The sequence below is a fragment of the Panthera leo genome, chromosome B1, assembly GCF_018350215.1.
Source record: "Panthera leo isolate Ple1 chromosome B1, P.leo_Ple1_pat1.1, whole genome shotgun sequence".
NCBI lineage: Eukaryota > Metazoa > Chordata > Mammalia > Carnivora > Felidae > Panthera > Panthera leo.
The window spans coordinates 163,878,916-163,898,655 of record NC_056682.1 but is presented as its reverse complement, the minus strand read 5'-3'; the positions used below and the strand labels follow the sequence as shown (position 1 = coordinate 163,898,655).

The 19,740-nt window shown below is 35.9% G+C and overlaps 1 protein-coding gene across 5 annotated transcripts in view; it reads right to left on the bottom strand.

Moving 5' to 3' along the window:
* Positions 1 to 19,740, bottom strand: part of FRYL (FRY like transcription coactivator) — a 266,156-nt gene that overhangs the window by 188,889 nt on the left and 57,527 nt on the right. For 4 of the 5 annotated variants that reach the window (XM_042936429.1, XM_042936430.1, XM_042936431.1 and 1 more), the window contains exon 3: positions 8,275 to 8,406. The exons of the other annotated variant lie outside the window; for it this stretch is intronic. The gene's annotated coding sequence lies outside the window, so the exon portion shown is untranslated. The remainder of the gene's footprint in view (positions 1 to 8,274; positions 8,407 to 19,740) is intronic. 5 annotated transcript variants of the gene reach the window in all.

Here is a 19,740-nt window from a genome sequence, read left to right as displayed (position 1 = left end):
AAACGAAACAAGGAAACAATGCCCAGAATACAGAAGGTGCTCAAAAGCTTCTTCCATCCGTAATGTTGATATATACTCAGTCCTGTTCAACGTGTCATTACCTCTGTTCTTGGTGAATTATAAAAATCAATCTTATACTATATTTACACTCACTTATTCTTGACTCAAAACAGAATGAACAACAACAAAATTAAGGTTGATTCCATCAGAATAAAAATAACCCAATCTTGGAGATGCAAGGACTTTGCAGCTGTCACAACAGAAGCCTGTGAAAACACACTGCCTGATTCTTAGGATCTGACTCATGACCAAGCCTAACAGTCATTGTTCTTTAGTGGTCAGACAACATTGTAGTATATTCTCGATCAGTGAAGGGCATTTTCTCCCCACCAACTTTTATGCCTGAAGACAGATATTATGTACGCAATTCTACTAATATCTCATCAGTGAAATCAGTCTTTGATCACATTAGAACTCTACACCAAAAATATATGGATATTTAAGCACAGTTATGAATAAGATTACATCCCATGAACACCTTGGGTCCTTTTTTTTTTTTTTTGTAATAAAGAATTTGGGGCAGAAAATAAGCAATTTACTTCTTTAACAAAATTGCAATATTACACAACTATATACAGTAGAGTTCCTCTACTATAAATTGTAACTATTAACTAATCATATAATCAAAAATCGCCATTAAAGTTGGAATCAGGGGAAACAAAGATCAATAGGTTCACTGAAGGTTTTATTTTAACTTAAAATATAAAGTCCATGGTTTATTCCTGGCATTTTGATATAGTGCCAAGTCCTTAAGGTGAATTTGCTGATCACAGCACTGTCTGCCTTGCCCAAAATCCAACCCATGTACATCGTCTATGATTTCCAATTTCAATTTCCTCAAAGTGGAGAGGGAAGTTGAAGGTATCTGATGGAAAGATCCTTCCAGTCTTATACCCTTCTCTGACTTCCATGTAGCTCAAGAACACTTTTAATTTTTTAGTTTTTTAGGAATTCATTTTATGGAGTCTGACCACAGCAGCCAAACTTGGTTACACAAAAACAACCCCTTCTTTTCAGTCTCATACTTCACTGAATTAGGTAATACCTAACTAAACTGCACGATCACCATTACAAGCGTAATTGGCATAAACAGGTTTGGCTTAAAACACAGCCAGCTCTTGGTAAGCCCACACAACCCAACCTGTTGGGTGCAAAAATGGCGGGAAAGGCTTTGGACAGTGTGCAGTGTCAGCCACAGGCATCTGTAAATAGGTTTTACAGAGAAACAGAGGATTTCTGGCAAATCCAGTCAGCTGTTTGAGAATGTCTACAAAATTCTTAAAATGTCATGTTGACTTAATATCCAGAGACAGTTAAAAAGTGAAAAAAATTACCAAAAGCAAAGAGAAATGTTCAAAATATCAACCCTGAAAACACCTTTAAATTCTATGCATATTTTTGTGAAGGAAACCCCAAGCATCTATGAACGCTTCTAGGGTCAAAAAGTACCAGGAAATTTTCTGTATATTGCAGACGGGCTTATTCTCAATTGATTCTCTCACAAAAGTACAGTTATCAGTCCATATTACAATCTTGTCTAACATTCCTTAAAATGACATTTTCCATTTTGAGTTAACAAGTAAATAACTCAGCACCTGATACAAGTATAAAGAGAGATTCCACACCAGTTTCTCTCCAAAGAATAGTTCCTTCTCTGTATTAGTGATATGAAATCTCTCGATAGCCTTGATATTCTCCTTTTATTACATGAACAAAACTGTAACACCCCTTAGAACTGCACCCAGTCATATCTGCGTGACTTCTGGCTAAATTACTGCATTATCTCTATCCCAGAACCACCAGAAAACAGGAAGTAAAATTCACTCAAGCTGAGTTGCAAGCAACCTATTTGCAGACGGCTGGGAATCATGTGTGTCTTATTCTTATCTACAATATAAATTTAGTATCACATCTTGAGATTCAAGAAAAGGAATTTGATCAGTAACTTGAAATTGAAGAACCAGACATTTTAAAACCAAATCTCTCTACAGAAATTGCCAAAGAAGTCCTGTAAGTTAATTTTAAGTCACTCTATAAAGCTGAATTTTTTTCTAATTTTTTAAAACTTATTTGTTTGTTTGTTTGTTTATTTAAGAGACACAGAGGGACAGAGTACAAGCAGGGGAGGGGCAGAGAAAGGGAGACACAGGATCCAAAGCAGGCTCCAGGCTCTGAGCTTTCAGCACAGAGCCTGATGCGGGGCTTGAACTCACAAATTGCAAGATCATGACCTGAGCTGAAGTCGGACGCTTAAACGACTGAGCCACCCAGGCGCCCCAAACTGAATTCTGTTCTTGAAGAGAAAAACTGGGCAATAGTTATTCCACAAAGAACCTGTAGCCTCTGAAATTTCAAACAGATTCTTCAGCACTACATGATTCTGCTTTGCTTTTGACCGCGATTGGTAAAAGGATAAATACTAGGGAAAATTCTTAACCATTGAGTGCTTATTTGCAAATTAATATAAATTACAAATCCTATTATTACACTTTGTAACGTGTGTGCTGTATTCAAAAATGTGTAAAATAGTCTTAAAAAAAAAAAGGAACCATATTAAACAAATGGACATAGCAGAGAACATTTAAGCACCAAGTCCAACCATGCAGTCCTTGGTACGGTAAGGAAACTAAGATGATTCAAGACTGAACGCTAAAGTAAATTTTTAATAGCTTAAATCACTGTACATATACATATATTCATAGGTTTCACATATGCATACACTGTTGAACACAAAACTAAGGGCTGAATGACTTACAGATTTTAATTTAAATGTTTATTTATTTATTGAGAGAGAGAAAGAGAGTGAGAGAAAGAGTGTGCACCAGTGGAGTTGGGGGTACAGAGAGAGAGAGAATGAGAGAGAGAGAGAGAGAGAGGAAGAGAATCCCAAGTAGGCTCCACACTGTCAACGTAGAGCCCGTCCCGGGGCTTGGTCTCACGAACCAGGAGATCCTGACCTAAGCCAAAATCAAGAGTTGAATGCTAAACCAACTGAGCCACACAGGTTCCCCTACAGATTTTAATTTAAATTAAGACACACTAATCCATCAGTGGCCTCACCTCTACTTCATCCACCCAAATATGTGAAGAGCATAAAAATGACTTCTGACCATTACATTGTAAATGCCAACATAAATTTCTTCTGAAAACTTAAATTTCCTTCTCCTTTCTTTTACACAATTGATATTTTTAAAACAAAATATACGGTTTCTCATAAATATGACCCTATTATTTAAACTGACAAGAAATAGGGAGAATACAAAAAAAACAGGGACAAGCCCTGCCCTGGGGAGCTTAAATTGAGAAATTTGTGAATGGTAACTTGGCATTGTGTATTCAAATTTAAAATGTACAAAGAAATTTATACTGAGAAGTAATCATACAGAGGTAAAAAGTGATATAAATGAATATTTGTTACATAATTATTTTTAATAACTAAAAATTAAAATCATTCTAAATGTTCATCAGTTTAAGACACTGATTGAATAAACTATTATATACAACAACGGAGAGCACTTTAAGTGAGACAGAGAGATGTTTATGATGTATTAAAAGAAAAGGCAAGAGGAGTTTGGATAGTAAATCTCATTTTTAAATTCTAGAAATAAAAATGTGCATGTGCATATGAAAATATGCATAGAAAACAGCTATAAAAAACTTAAGAGATCTTACAGAAACTCTTCTTTCTACTAAATATTACATTAATTTATATGAGCAGTTATTTATTCCCTAAGATTAAAAAGTTCATAATCATGGGAATGCAAGCTGGTGCAGCCACTCTGGAAAACAATATGGAGGTTCCTAAAACTAAAACTAGAACTACCCTATGACCCAGCAATTGCACTACTAGGCATTTATCCACGGGATACAGGTGTGCTGTTTCAAAGGGACACATGCACCCCCATGTTTATAGCAGCACTATCAACAATAGCCAACAATAGCTAAAGTATGGAAAGAGCCCAAATGCCCATTGATGGATGAATGGATAAAGAAGATGTGGTATATATATATATATATATATATATATATATATATATATATACACAATGGAGTATTACTCAGCAATCAAAAAGAATGAAATCTTGCCATTTGCAACTACGTGAATGGAACTGGAGGGTATTATGCTAAGTGAAATTAGTCAGTCAGAGAAAGACAAATATCATATGACTTCACTCATATGAGGACTTAAAGAGACAAAACAGATGAACATAAGGGAAGGGAAACAAAAATCATATAAAAACAGGGAGGGGGACAAAACAGAAGAGACTCATAAATATGAAGAACAAACTGAGGGTTACTGGAGGGGGTGTGGGAGGGCAGATGGGCTAAATGGGTAAGGGGCACTAAGGAATCTACTCCTCAAGTCATTGTTTCACTATATGCTAACTAATTGGGATGTAAATTTTAAAAAATATAAAATAAAATTTAAAAAAGGTCATAATCATACAAAACATTTTAACATTTTAAAGTGTTTTAATCAAAAATGTAAAAACTTAGAGCATTTTTCCATCTTCTTCCTAAAGGGTTTTCCTGTCTTGATATTTGCCAGCTGCTATACACACAGCTAATTTTTCTCTTAATTTATAAGAAATACTATTCTCTCAGACTTTAAAACACACCAAATTCAATATTGCTGGATTAAAGAAAACAAAGATACTATGACACAAAATAATCATTATATTCAAAGATGTGACTTTTTTGATATTTCACTCCAAATAGTCACTATCTTTAGAACAAAGAGTGGGATATATATATATATATATATATATATATATATATAGTAAGAATGGGATATATTTTTTAAACAAAATAAGTGGCTTCTATAGTGATAGATAAAATCTGTATCTTAATTTTCATTTACATATCCCATAGGTTGTACCAGTAACATTGTTTCAATAAATATAATACTTTGTTCATCAAAATATTTTCCAAAGATCACCAAACTTTTTACTGTATTAATGGCTTTATCTTGATCCATACCATCAATATTTCTCCATCTAAACTCAAAACAAAAACTTGGATACTATAAAAAAAATTAGATCAAATAGACATTTACTATATTAAACATTTTTAATATACTTGATCTTCAAAACAAAAACGTATGCTCGTTAGAACTGTACTTACAAAAATAATTTTCCTTTCCTAAGGTATTTTAAAGAATTGAAAATAGTACATTTTTACTTTACCTAGTTGGTGATGTTGGTGTTTGTCATAATTAGTGTGACAGAAATGGAGTCCATCTTTCTCATCTACAATCTTCTCTGATGAAAGTAAACTAAGACGTTTCATCTTAAGTAATCTTGGGGAGCTTTCCCGAAAACTATCTCTAGTGTCCAAAACCACATCTCCCGAAAGAATGGGAGGAACAACTCTCTTTAAAAAATCCATTTTAAGGTTCTTCTGCATTACTAGATCCAAAAGCACACAGAAAGATGGTTGCACCAGCTTCCCGGTGAGAAGGGAAGGTACATTCTTTGTGTCAAAGAGCAAAAAACTGTCATGTGTACTTAGGTGGTGCTAAATGCCAGCAAGTCAACTGCCAGCTGTCTTGAAGCTGATTTGGACACCATTTGCTGTTCGTACTGATAACAGGCCAAACAGCAAGAGACCATGAAACTGCACTTCATATACACATCTATGTCCGTGTACAATGGGTGTTAACGGCCATACTGAGACCATAAAATATTTAGCGTCCTCATCTAGACTTTAAAACCTATGCTGTGATAATGTTCAGGCAAATTTACTTTCGTTTGAGGCGTGTCTTTCTTTTAAAGAAACTTCCAACAAAAGAGCAAAACAGTAACTTGAATTTCAAAAGATAATTCTTATCATTCTGAAAATTCCCTGATCACCTCAGAAACGTCAAGTGTTACGGGACATTGAAAGGAGTATTTTAAAACTTTACACTGTATTGTGAACATTCTAGTGTACTTTTAAACACAAAATCTTCTCCTTACAGTCAATCGTAATGATCAATAGTAGCAATGAAAATGGTGGCATGAATTACCAAGAAAAGATGGATAACTTAAAAATACATGGATCTAAGAATATAAAGTTGAAGAATTTAAAGTATACTTATTTAGTTCTATAATTCCGGAAATCAACCTTACATAATTTAATTCCAAATAACTGAGCATTCTACTAAATATTTTAAAATAGCAAAAGGCAGATGATCCTATTGTCTTCACATCATCCAGAAGCACAACAAAATATGCAAGTGAAAGGTGCCTATGTAAGAATTTGGGAACTGAAATCAGTATCTTCTTTTCTCCTTTCCTTTGCCTGCCCTCTGGTGGGGTACTAAGTAAGCAAGAAGGACATAAAAATACAGAAGGATCAGATAAGGCGTAAACTCCCTAAATAATCAAATTTAAAACTTTGAAGGATATACATGTTAATCATGAAAAATAAATAAATGTAATTCACTCAGTGAAACACAAGTACAATCTCCTTCTTCTAATAGTCAACATGAAGAAAATAATTTACATATTTTAAAAGATGAAGCATAAAAGAGTCTAAATAGGCCTCAGAAAAAATTGAAATGTATAGGAACACCCATCTTGCTCAGTCAGAAGAGCATGTGACTCTCGATCTTGGGGTTGTTATGTTCGAGACCCATGTTGGGTGTAGAGATTACTTAAAAATTAAAGAAGTCTTATAAAAAAACTGTAATGTAAAAACAAGCAAATTTCTGGTCCTGAATTGCTGAGTGTAATCCTTATTAAACACTTATTCTACAACACACTAATTATGGTGTAGAATCAATTATTTTTTATTTCATCCATTTAAAAGGTAATAATTGAAGGTCTCTACATGCAAGGCAGTAAATAATACATTAGTAAAGTTCAGGGAAATTTTAGAGGATTTATTAACACATATCCTGTCTCAGGGAATCCTACAGTAAAAATGAGGGAAAAACAAGGAAATCAAATGAAAGACTAAAGCAGGACCATACTTACTAGAAAACAAGCTGACTTTTAAAAAAAGACTTCTAAGATGCTCTCTTAACCCTTGAGCATAAAAGGATAAAAATTCATATCCGAACAGCCTATTCCCCACACACAGAAAAAAACACAACAGGTTAGAACCATAATCCATATGCCTCAGTACCAAGAAGCTGTCACTGTGTCTTCCAGGATCTTCTCCCCGCCTCCCCCATAGGATTTCATATTCTTTACAACTCCTGTTAGTGGTTCTCCTTGGGCCCCGATGCAGGTCCTCCTTATCTTATGGAGCCCAGAAACAGTGGTTTATAGCAGGCTGATTATAGAGGGCAAGTTACCTCCATGTTTGCTCATGATATAGAGGACAACCACCTGTGTCTCCATTAACCCCATTGCTCTAAGCTGTACTTTCATCTGGGGAAAGGACAGGCAAGGCTTGGGTGTTACAGAAAAAAAAAAAAAAAAAAAAAAAAAAAACCTAAAAAAACCCACAAGATATTACTCAGATTTCTTTCATTCCACAAATATTTGCTGAGCAGCTTTACAATGGCCTGTGCAAGGGCATTGAAAATAGGTCTCTGTCCCCAAAGAGCTTACTATTTACTTATGGAGGGAAAGAAACCCTCACAACTGCAGAACTTCCTGTAGGGTGGCCAAAGCTTTGTTAAGTCTGAATTGCAATTCAATTTCCTCTGCCTAATCTGCTTCCTAACCTCCTCTCTTTACAGGTGTTGATCCCCAATGAATATCCTGGAAGCCAAACTCCTTTTCAGCATCAGCTTCGGGAAGATCCATCCTGAGACATATAGCAAGGGGAAAACAAGGCATTCCAGAGGCAAGACTGTACCCATTACTAGCTGAATCTGTGAGCAGGAAATGCCATAAAGCCTTGTTGCATGTTGATATTTCTAAGATCTTTGGTTGGTTATCACAACTTCCAACTCCTGCCACAGTAGTCGGGATTAAAAAATTATAGAAGCTCCTGGGTAGCTCAGTCAGTTAAGTGTCTGACTTTGGCTCAGATCATGATCTCATGGTGGTGAGTTCGAGCCTTGCATCGGGCTCTATACTGTCAGCGCAGAGCCCACTTGGGATCCTCTGTCTCCCTCTCCCTCTGTCCCTCCCCGGCTCACACACACGCTCTCTCTCTCAAAAGAAAACAAACATTAAAAGAATTATAATAGAAGCTAGTGGCTCAAATATAGCATTTAAAAATCTTTTTAGCCTTCATAGTCACTATTTAGCCTTTAGAATATTGGTATAATCTTACCGGAGAACTTAAGACAGTAATTTCTTGGTGGTAACTTGAATCATCTAATCCTGACTGTGGGACTCTTGAGTAGTTTTGAGAGTTAAGCATTTAGGTGCTAATCATCCAAGATTCAAATAAATGGCTTCAGCTCTAAAGAAAAACAAAATACAAGATTTATACATAAGACATGTTTATAAGTACATTTGTTGCTCATATCCATCTTTATTTCTGAATACATTATATAGCAGTGTCACCTAGTGCTCCCAGTATCCTTTCAACAATGTCGCATTAGATGTTTTCTAAATCTTTATTACAAAAAAATTCAAACTAATGCAAAATTATTCAGAATAGTATAATGACTCCGCCATTATAAACTCCCAGCAAATCATGTTTCATTGATATCTCCCACCCACCCCTCAACCCCTCTACCACCACTCTGGATTATCCTCAAACAAATTCCTGACATTATACCACTTCATCTGTAGATATTCTGTATGTATCTCTAGGTAAAGGTTTGCTTTTTCCAAAAAACTGCTAGAACTGATTCATGATTTCAGCAAAGTCACAGGATATAAAATCAATGCACAGAAATTGGTTGCATCTCTATACACCAATAACGAAGCAGCAGAAAGGGAAATCAAAGAATTAATTCCACTTACAATTGCACCAAAAATCATAAAATACCTAGCAATAAAACTAACCAAAAAGGTGAAAAACCTATACACTGAAAACTACAGAAAGCTTATGAAAAAAATTGAAGACACAAAAAAATGGAAAACTATTCCATGTTCATGGATTGGAAGAACAAATATTGTTAAAATGTTGATACTACCCAAAGCAATCTACATATTCAATGCAATCCCTATCAAAATAACACCAGCATTCTTCACAGAGCTAGAACAAACAAACCTAAAATTTGCATGGAACCCCAAAAGACCCCAAATATCCAAAGCAATCCTGAAAAAGAAAACCAAAGCTGAAGGCATCACGATTCCAGACTTCAAGATGTACTACCAAAGCTGTAACTGGGGTGCCTGGGTGGCTCAGTAGGTTGAGCGTCCGACTTCAGCTCAGGTCATGATCTCACAGTTCAAGAGTTCGAGCCCCACGTCGGGCTCTGTGCTGACAGCTCAGAGCCTGGAGCCTGCTTCAGATTCAGTGTCTCCCTCTCTCTCTGACCCTCCCCCGTTCATGCTCTGTCTCTCTCTGTCTCAAAAATAAACATTAAAAAAAAATTTTTTTTTAAAAAAGCTGTAATCATCAAGACAGTATGGTACTGGCACAAAAACAGGCACTCAGATCAATGGAACATAATAGAAAACCCAGAAATGGACCCACAAATGTATGGCCAACTAATCTTTGACAAAGCAGGAAAGAATATCCAATGGAATAAAGACAGTCTCTTCAGCAAATGGTGCTGGTAAAACTGGACATCGACATGCAGAAAAATGAACCTGGACCACTTTCTTACACCACACACAAAAATGAACTCAAGATGGATGAAAGACCTAAACATAAGACAGGAAGCTATCAAAATCCTAGAGGAGAAAGCAGGCAAACACCTCTTTGACCTTACCTGCAGCAACTTCTTACTCAACATGTCTCCAGAGGCAAGGGAAACAAAAGTAAAAATGAACTATTGGGACCTCATCAAGATAAAAAGCTTCTGGGGGCACCCAGATGGCTCAGTCAGTTAAGTGTTTGACTTCAGCTCAGGTCATGATCTCGAGGTTCGTGAGCTCAAGCCCTGCATCGGGCTCTGTGCTGACAGCTCAGAGCCTGAAGCCTGCTTCAGATTCTATGTCTCCCTCTCTACTCCAACCTTGCTCACACTCTGCTGCTGTCTCTCCCTCTCTCTCAAAAATAAATAAACATTAAAAAAAAATTGTTTTAAGATAAAAAGCTTCTGCACGGTGAAGGAAACAATCAGCAAAACTAAAGGCAACCGATGGAATGGGAGAAGATATTTACAAATGACATACCAGATAAAGGGCTAGTATCCAAAATCTATAAACAACTTATCAAACTCAACACCCAAAAAACAAATAATCCCGTGAAGAAATGGGCAAAAGACATGAATAGACACTTCTCCAAAGAAGACATCCAGATGGCTAACAGACACATGAAAAAATGCTCAACACCACTCAACCTCAGGGAAATGCAAATCAAAACCACAATGAGATACCACCTGACACCTGTCAGTATGGCTAACATTAACAACTCAGGCAACAACAGATGATGGTGAGGATGCAGAGAGAGAGAGGACCCTTTTTGCACTGTTGGTAAAAGTGCAAACTGGTACAGCCACTCTGCAAACCAGTATGGAGTTTCCTCACAAAATTAAAAATAGAAATACCCTACAATCCAGCAATTGCACTATTAGGTATTTACCCAAGGATACAGGTGTGCTGTTTCCAAGGGGCACATGCACCCAAATATTTATAGCAGCACTATCGACAATAGCCAAAGGAAGGAAAGAGCCCAAATGTCCATGGATGGATGGATGGATAAAGAAGATGTGGCATATATATACAATGGAGTATTACTTGGCAATCAAAAAGAATGAAATCTTGCCATTTGCAACCACATGGATGAAGCCAGAGTGTATTATGCTAAGCAAAATTAGTCAGAGAAAGGCAGGTATCATAGGATTTCACTCATATGTAGAATCTAAGATACAAAATAAATGAACAGAAGGGAAGGGAAGCAAAAATAATATAAAAACAGAGATGGGGAACAAAACATAAGTGACTCTTAAATATACAGAACTGAGGGTTGCTGGAGGGGTTATGGGTGAGGGGATGGGCCAAATCGGCAAAGGGCATTACGGAAGACACTTGGGATGGGCACTGGGTATGTAGGGGATGAATCACTGGATTCTACTCCCAAAATCATTATTATATTATCTGCTAACTAACTTGGAAGTAAATTTTTAAAATTTAAAAATTATAAAAATAAATAAATAAAAATAAAAAAAGATAAAGATTTGCTTTTGAAGCATAAGCCAATATCATTATAATATCTACAGTAAATTAATAATAATTTCTTCATAACATCAAATGCCAAATCAATGCTCAAATTTCCTCAACTGTCTCATAAGTGTTTTCTTTTTTTTAAAGTCTGTTCTAATCCAGATCTAAACAAAATCCATACAGGCAACTGTTACTGGGTCAATTAAATCCCTTTTAATCTACAGTTTCCCAGTCCCTTTGTTCTCTTTGCAGTGACACGTAATGCTTTTACTAATGTCAATGACTGAACTAACATGTCAATACCTTCATTAAGCAATAATACATTTAATATATTTTTATTTTATTTGCTAAAATAAATAGTTGGCAAAATAGTTCATATATCTACAAGGCCTAATATTTACCTCATCTACAGAGAAGGTGTGAGATACATATTCTTCAAAGTCCAATTATATTAACTGAGGGAGACATGGATTATGAATTATTATACCACACCTCTAATAATGTGATGGTTACTAAGCAGGGAGTGGTCATTTTACTATACATAAGAACTCATGTAATTGTACACATTCAGTAGCGGCATTTTTCAGTAAATAGGCTACATTTTTAACTCTGGCATTGAAAACTCAAACTCACCTTCATTTTAAATTATAACTGGTTTCTTACTATTCTCTATTTAGTGAATTTAATCCTCAACCCAAGAGAAGAGACTAACTACTCTCTAAAATATTATTTTTGTACTTAACCTTAATTTAAAATTCCTTTAGCCAAGTTAGAAATACGATATTCCATTTGTTCACAGGCATAATCAACTAAGTCATGACTAAAACCAAATCTGTGAAGTCAAAAAAACTGGTAAATATGAACAAAACACTAATTCATCTGCACCTATTCATAACCAATATCATTCAGACATACTAGAAATATTTTTAAAGATTTTTTTAATGTTTGTTTTTGAGCGCGAGAGAGAGTGAGTGGGTTTGGTTTTGAGAACGAGAGATAGAGGGTGAGAGACAGAATCCCAAGCATGCTCTGTGCCATCAGCTCAGAGCCCAATGGTGGGGCTCGAGCCCACAGAACCGTGAGATCATGACCTGAGCTGAGATCAAGAGTTGGACACCCAACCGACTGAGCCACCCAGGCACCCGTGAACTTAACTCGAATTTTTGACTGCCCCACCCAATATTTCCTAACCTGTTAACAAAATGATATCTACAACTCTGCCAAAATTCTTGATACTAAAGTATCATCATCTTAGGTTCATGGAATCATTTCTCCCTCAAAGCAAATAAAGCTTTTATTTGCAACAGATCTTTTCTGTCCATAGTGGGAAGTACAGTCATGCAATAGTCCATGTTTAATGAAATTTAAACTTTCACTTCATCTTCTAGGACAAATCACTAAACCAGTTACCACTGAAGTACAAATCAGTTTCAGGAATACTACAACTACTTCAAAGAGGTCTGATTTGTACCAGCATGCCCAGGTCTTTCGTTTTGCTTCACTTTTGAATGAGCCTCTTGTTCAGACATAGCAAGAGCTTAAGCCAAGCTTTTTATAAAAATATGTTTTCTCTTGTAACCACGCTGTCAGGGCACTGTGTCATTTTAAGACTTCCCGATGTCCATCTAGGATTTCCAATACCTCCTTAATAGATACATAACCTTCCTATTTCCAACTTTCACTTTGGTTACCCTCGGAAATAGCTGGTTTATACCTCCTTGACCTTCTTTATGGGTTATAATCATTTTTAGCAGGGGTGGTTTTTATTGTTTTTGTTTTGGTTTGGGGTTTCTTTCTGCATGTCAATTGTTTTTTCCATTTTGTTTCCATATATATTACTTAACATGGGACTCGTTTTAATTTTCATTTCACTTGATTAATGTAAGGAGTATTTCCTCTACAAAAAGAGTACTTTCTATTACTACTTTGATATTACTACTTTTCACATGGTTCAGGTCAAACAGGTTAGGTAACTGTGGTCAGGGTATACACGTAATCAATGCTATAGTTTCTTATTCTAAAAGAAAAAAGTCATATAAACAAGAGTGACTTGGGGAGGTCAGTTGGTATTTAACAACACTAAAGAGACTATAAATAGCCAAATAGCACAAGCTTTGAAGGGGCAAGGCTTTAAACCTGCAGCAAGAAAAATTATCTAGAAGCTTCCATGTGCAATAAATAAAGAGAACAATGGCCCAGCTCGGGTGCTTGGGAGGATCTCAGGTCAAATGAGGTCCTCCAAGGACAGCCTTATTTCCCTTCAGTCCAAAAGTAAAAGAGAAAGTTGAATCGGGGTTCAGATGGCACATTAACCTCACTTCCTTTCTGAACAGAATTACTAGAATTATAAAGAACAGAAATCTACAAGTTGAGTGTATCTTAATTATATCTTAATTCAAGACCCTTGAAGTATAGGTCTTTCTTTGATAGAGAAAATAATAATCTCAAGCAAACAGAGCAAAAAAACTAAGAGTAAATGAATCTCAGTGATGTTCATGATGATATTCTCAGTATTTGTCTGTATACCTCCTAATCTGAAAAGGAGAGTAAGACAGTTATGGTGGCTAGCACAAAGTAGATTTGAACTCCACACGCAGAATAATTATTACATAATTGGTGACAAGGCTGCTTCATAAAGAAATGAAGTCCCGGCTCACTGTTTTTAAGGCAAAGGTTGTTAGAAAATGCTATAAAAAGGGTTATCCCACTGGGTAAAAAGATCAGCCTAAGTTATTTCCAAGATGCCAACTCAACACTCTAAATTTGACTTCAGGATGTATTTTACACAGTTGACTCTTGAACAATATAAGGGTTAAGGGTGCTGATCCCTGCACAGTCAAAAACCGTATAATTGGATTCCCCCAAAATTTAAATACTAATAGCCTGCTGTTAACTGGAAGCCTAACTGATAACACAGTTGATTAACACATTATTTTGTATGTTGCATGTATTATATACTGTATTCTTACAATAAGGGGAAAAATGTTAAGAAAGTCATAAGAGAAAATACATTAACTGTACTGGACTGCCTTTATCCACAAAAATCCACATACAAGTAGACCAGCACGGTTGAAACCTGTGCTGTTCAAGGCCCAACTGGACTTGAATACTAGAATGTGTAGTGACTAGAAACTCATCAGATTTCAACTAAAGAAAGGAACCAGACTGCAAGATATGGAATCTATGAGGGCACATTCCTGCCCTTCTATTAAAATTATTCTGGGAATCTCACAAGGCCTCTTTAAATGCTGCAAAAGACCAAAATGATCCAAATGTTCTGACAGCCTTTTAGAATAAGGATGCGATCATTTTCAAATAAATTTAGAATAATCACAGCTCTTATTCACAGTAGCAAAAATAATTATGGAAAATATAAAAATCCAGTAATTTTTTAAATCTGGCAGAGATCTTATGAAGTACGAAAAATCTACTCACATATAATCAAATACAGGCAGCAGTTACTCAGATATCTTTCATGTCTGACTGGTAAAAATCACTAATATAAAGAACTTACAGTCATCCCTTTAACAAAGAAAACTGATGGTTCATAAAATCTACAGTTCCCGTCACAGTTCAATTTTTAGAAATTCACTTTTTCTCTTATCTTAGAAATGTTCTCATTTTTACAATTTTTAAAACAGGTTTGCATTTTACCCTTCTGTCATTCTTTTTAACCTTCTCCCAAATTTCAATTTTAAAGAGTACAGAAACTTATTACGCTGACTAATGTAATCACAGATTACACTATATCACCTGCTAAAAAAAAATGCTGTATAATGATAGTGAGGTAAAATAAAGCTTCACTGCATACATTTCTTGCTGATGAAGCAACGTTCTCTGCAGGTAAATTTGTCAACATCTTGTTGATTTTACATTTTTAGCCAGTATCATACTAGTTGATCTAATGAAAACAATTAGCAAAATCTTCCATTCAAAAATTTAAGGGGAAGTTTTGTACAAAGGTCTCATTCATGAATGAATGAAAATAGCATCAGAGCACATTTTCTAATATACTGATGAATGAATATGTATGGTTTAGAATAACTTTCCTATTACATTTCCATGTTGGCATAGAAAAAAAGAAGGAATACAATCGCCAAATTATCACACGAATGTTCTCCCTACTCATCTAGATTTAAACACTAAAACAAAAACTTTAAATAAATGTAGAAGCAGACCAGTAAAATCAATCTCACTAAATCCGGAATGTATTCCAATCTCTAACTTCTACAAATCTCTTGTTGTAACTATGCCATGCAGGAATGTACAGAAATTGTACATTGAACAAATATCGATTGGGCAGACCTACATGCCAGGAACCAGGGACAAAGGAGTGAATAAAACAGACAAAAATTCCTGACCTCCTGTCACGTTTACACTCTGATAGGAGCTTGAGTTTTTTTGGAATCGTTCCTTTGAGAATCTGGAAGAACTACTGGAGGACTCTCCTTCTAAATGCTCATATATATCTAATTTTGCAACATATGAACCTTTCTCATCCAATTGTTTCTCATGGGTTAAGAAGCCCTGATAAAAATCCTCCTCGTGTTTATTTTCTACCTGCCGTTTATGGTAGTTTCATAATTTTACTATTCAGAGTAAAAAATAGTACTTTTTCTCCTTGAAAATATTTACGGCCTTCAAATTTCAATGTAATGTTTTTTATTTATTCCAATTATACCTCTCACAAATTTTCAGGCTGCCAGATTACCCTTTATCTTTCTAGAAAACTCAACCCTAATGTCTTCAGTAACTTCACCAGAGAAATTTTCTGATTTCATTAATTATTCTCTAGATCCCCTTAAGTTAAAATCTCCCTCCTCCTGCACAGATCTTCTGTTAGTCTTTGAATCAAAGTCACCTACAGCATCTTTGGAAGAAGATATGCTCAAGAGAATGACAATAAAACCTTAATCACTTAACAGAAACCGTCAGCTAATTAACCAAAAATTTTGGATTTTGCTTGTCACAAAAAGAGAGTGATTCCTTAGGAAAAAAAAAATGGGGGGGAGGGACAGAAAACAGAGGAGAAAGTCTTTTTTATTTAAAAATAACAGTTTCTAGGGCCATTACAGCCTCTAATCAATGTGTTGTACCTTTTATATCTATTATTTTTGAAATTACACAACGGAAATTTCAACTAATTATGATCCTGAGGCCCTATCAGGTAAAATATCAAAGAAATTACATGCAAATTTAGTACAAATATTTTGTACATTTTGATAAAACAATTTGCAATAAAAAGGTTGCTGGGCTAATCCAAGTTTTAAGTTATTCAGAAAAATGAAAAAGTAAATGGCCACAAGGTCATAAAAGTATATGGCCACAATTTAAACTCCCGTTTGTCTCTCCTATTTTTTTCTGCTTACGGTCTCTCCAGCAGGCTTAAAGAGGTCTTTTAGAAGAACAATGATGAAAGCAAAAATCCCCCTTGATGATTAGATGACCTATTTCTCCCAAATTTATAGCTCCAAAACATCTTAAGTTTAAGGAGAAATGATCATTTGTCATATGCAATCTCACAATTTGCATCAGAAGCCTTTAAAATGTTTTATATTCTTTGATCCAGTAATTTTATGACCCTGTTTTTCTAGGAAGATAATCAGAAATGCACACACAGATTTATTTGCAAAGATGTTCACTGTACCATTATTTCTATGAGCAGAATGCTGGAGACAGGGACAAAACAAAGCACAAGTCGAAAACAATCATCGGGGTTGTGAGTCAAGCCCCATGGTGGGTGTAGAAATTACTATAAAAAATAAATTTAAAAAAAGAGCAAAGAGTAAATGTAGAAGGATAGAATCAAATTGTCAAGGTACTCAATCTCTCCATGCTTTCATTGTCTCATCTACAAAATAAGGATAATAAAACCTCTTATGGTTATTAGGAGAATTAAATATAAAAGATGAAAAATGTTTGGGGTACCTGAGTGGCTCAGTTGGTTAAGCATCTGACTCTTGATTTCAGCTCAGATCATAATCTCACAGTTGTAAGGATTGAGCCCCACATCGGGCTCTGTGCTGAGCCTGAAGCCTGCTTAAGATTCTCACTCGCTCTTTCTCTGCCCCTCTCGCCCACTAGCACACTCTTTCTCTCTCCCTCAAAAAAACAAACAAAAAAAAAAAACATTTAAAAAAAATAAACCTTTAAAAAAAGTTGAAAAATGTTGAGTGATTGACACAAAGTATTCAATAAATGTTTATTAACTTATATACACTGACAGATGTGCAACACTTCAAAAAAAAGTAAAGAAGAAATAAAAATCACTGATAATTCTAACACCTAAGAAATAGCCACTACTAATTCATGTTAGTATGTGGGTTAATTTCCTTCAGGTCTTTCAATATGCCCTAGATGTTTTATAAAATCGGTGTCACATTGTATCATTTCTAGTGATTACAAAATATTATACTATTTTGTAAATATATTATGTGCATTTAATCATTTCACTATTATTGAGTGAGGTTCTTCACTGCTATAAATAATATTGCAGTAAATATCTTAATTGGCAGTCATTGTACACATCTTTTAATTTCCCTCAAGAAAGAATCTAGAAACAATTTCTCTTTTTTTATATTAAATATAATTTATTGTCAAATTGGTTTCCATTCAACACACAGTGCTCATCCCAACGGGTGCCCTCCTCAATGCCCATCACCCACTTTCCCCTCCTCCACCCCCCATCGACCCTCAGTTTGTTCTCAGTATTTAACAGTCTCTTACGGTTTGCCTCCCTCCCTCTCTGTAACTTTTTCCCCCATCCCCTCCCCCATGGTCTTCTGTTAAGTTTCTCAGGATCCACATAAGAGTGAAACCATATGGTATCTGTCTTTCCCTGTATGACTTATTTCACTTAGCATAACACTCTCCAGTTCCATCCACGTTGCTACAAAAGGCCATATTTCATTCTTTCTCATTGCCATGTAGTATTCCATTGTGTATATAAACCACAATTTCTTTATCCATTCATCAGTTGATGGGCATTTAGGCTCTTTCCATAATTTGGCTATTGTTGAAAGTGCTGCTATAAACATTGGGGTACAGGTGCCCCTATGCATCAGCACTCCTGTATCCCTTGGGTAAATTCCTAGAAGTGCTATTGCTAGATCATAGGGTAGATCTATTTTTAACTTTTTGAGGAAACTCCACACTGTTTTCCAGAGTGGTTGCACCAGTTTGCATTCCCAACAACAGTGCAAGAGGGTTGCCGTTTCTCCACATCCTCGCCAGCATCTATAGTCCCTGATTTGTTCATTTTAGCCACTCTGACCAGACTGAGGTGGTATCTCAGTGTGGTTTTGATTTGTATTTCCCTGATGAGGAGTGACGTTGAGAAGTGTCTGTTGGGCATCTGGATGTCTTCTTTGGAAAAGTGCCAATTCATGAAGTGTCTATTCTTCTGCCCATTTCTTCACTGGATTATTTGGTTTTCAGATGTGGAGTTTGGTGAGTTCTTTATAGATTTTGGATACTAGCCCTTTATCCAATATGGCATTTGCAGATATCTTTTCCCATTCCGTTGGTTGCCTTTTAGTTTTGTTGTTTCCTTTGCAGTGCAGAAGCTTTTTATCTTGATCAGGTCCCAGTAGTTCATTTTTGCTTTTAATTCCCTTGCCTTTGGAGATGTGTCAAGTAAGAAATTGCTGTGGCTGAGGTCAGAGAGGTTTTTTTCCTGCTTTCTCCTCTAGGGTTTTGATGGTTTCCTGTCTCACATTCAGGTCCTCTACCAATTTTGAGTTTATTTTTGTCAATGGTATAAAAAAGTGGTCTAGTTTCATTCTTCTGCATGTTGCTCTCCAGTTCTCCCAACACCACTTGCTAAAGAGACTGTCTTTTTTTCCATTGGATACTCTTTCCTGCTTTGTCAAAGATTAGTTGGCCATACTTTTGTGGGTCTAATTCTGGGATCTCTATTCTATTCCATTGGTCTATGTGTCTGGTTTTGTGCCAATACCTCTACTACAAAGCTGTAAGCATCAAGACAGTATGGTATTGGCAGAATTTCTATCTCAGATAGTATGAAATACACTTGGCTTCATTCCCCCACTGACCTGTACAGAATGTAGACACACACTAGGTGTTCAAAAAAGCTGGAGCGCCTGGCAGGCTCAGTTGGTTACACATCTGATTCTTGATTTCAGCTCACATCATGATCTCACAGTTCATGAGATCAAGCCCTGCATTGGGCTCTGCACTGACAGCTTGGAGCCAGTTTGGGATTCTCTCTCTCTGTGCCCCTCTCTCTCTGCCCCTCCCCTGCTTATGCTCACTCACTCTCTCTCTCAAAATAAAGAACCTTGTTTTTAAAATGCTCATCTGTCTTTTTTCCACATGGGCACTTAAAAGCTATTGAAGGGTTTTTTCATTGTCACTCCTCTATTGTTTTTTGGTACATCTGCTCATCAGGTATTTTGCTTTTTCCATTTAGCCCATTTATAGGATCTCACTTTTCCTTTATATCACTCTAATATCCCAAACACAATTTGAGTGTTCAGAACTTTAGTAAATT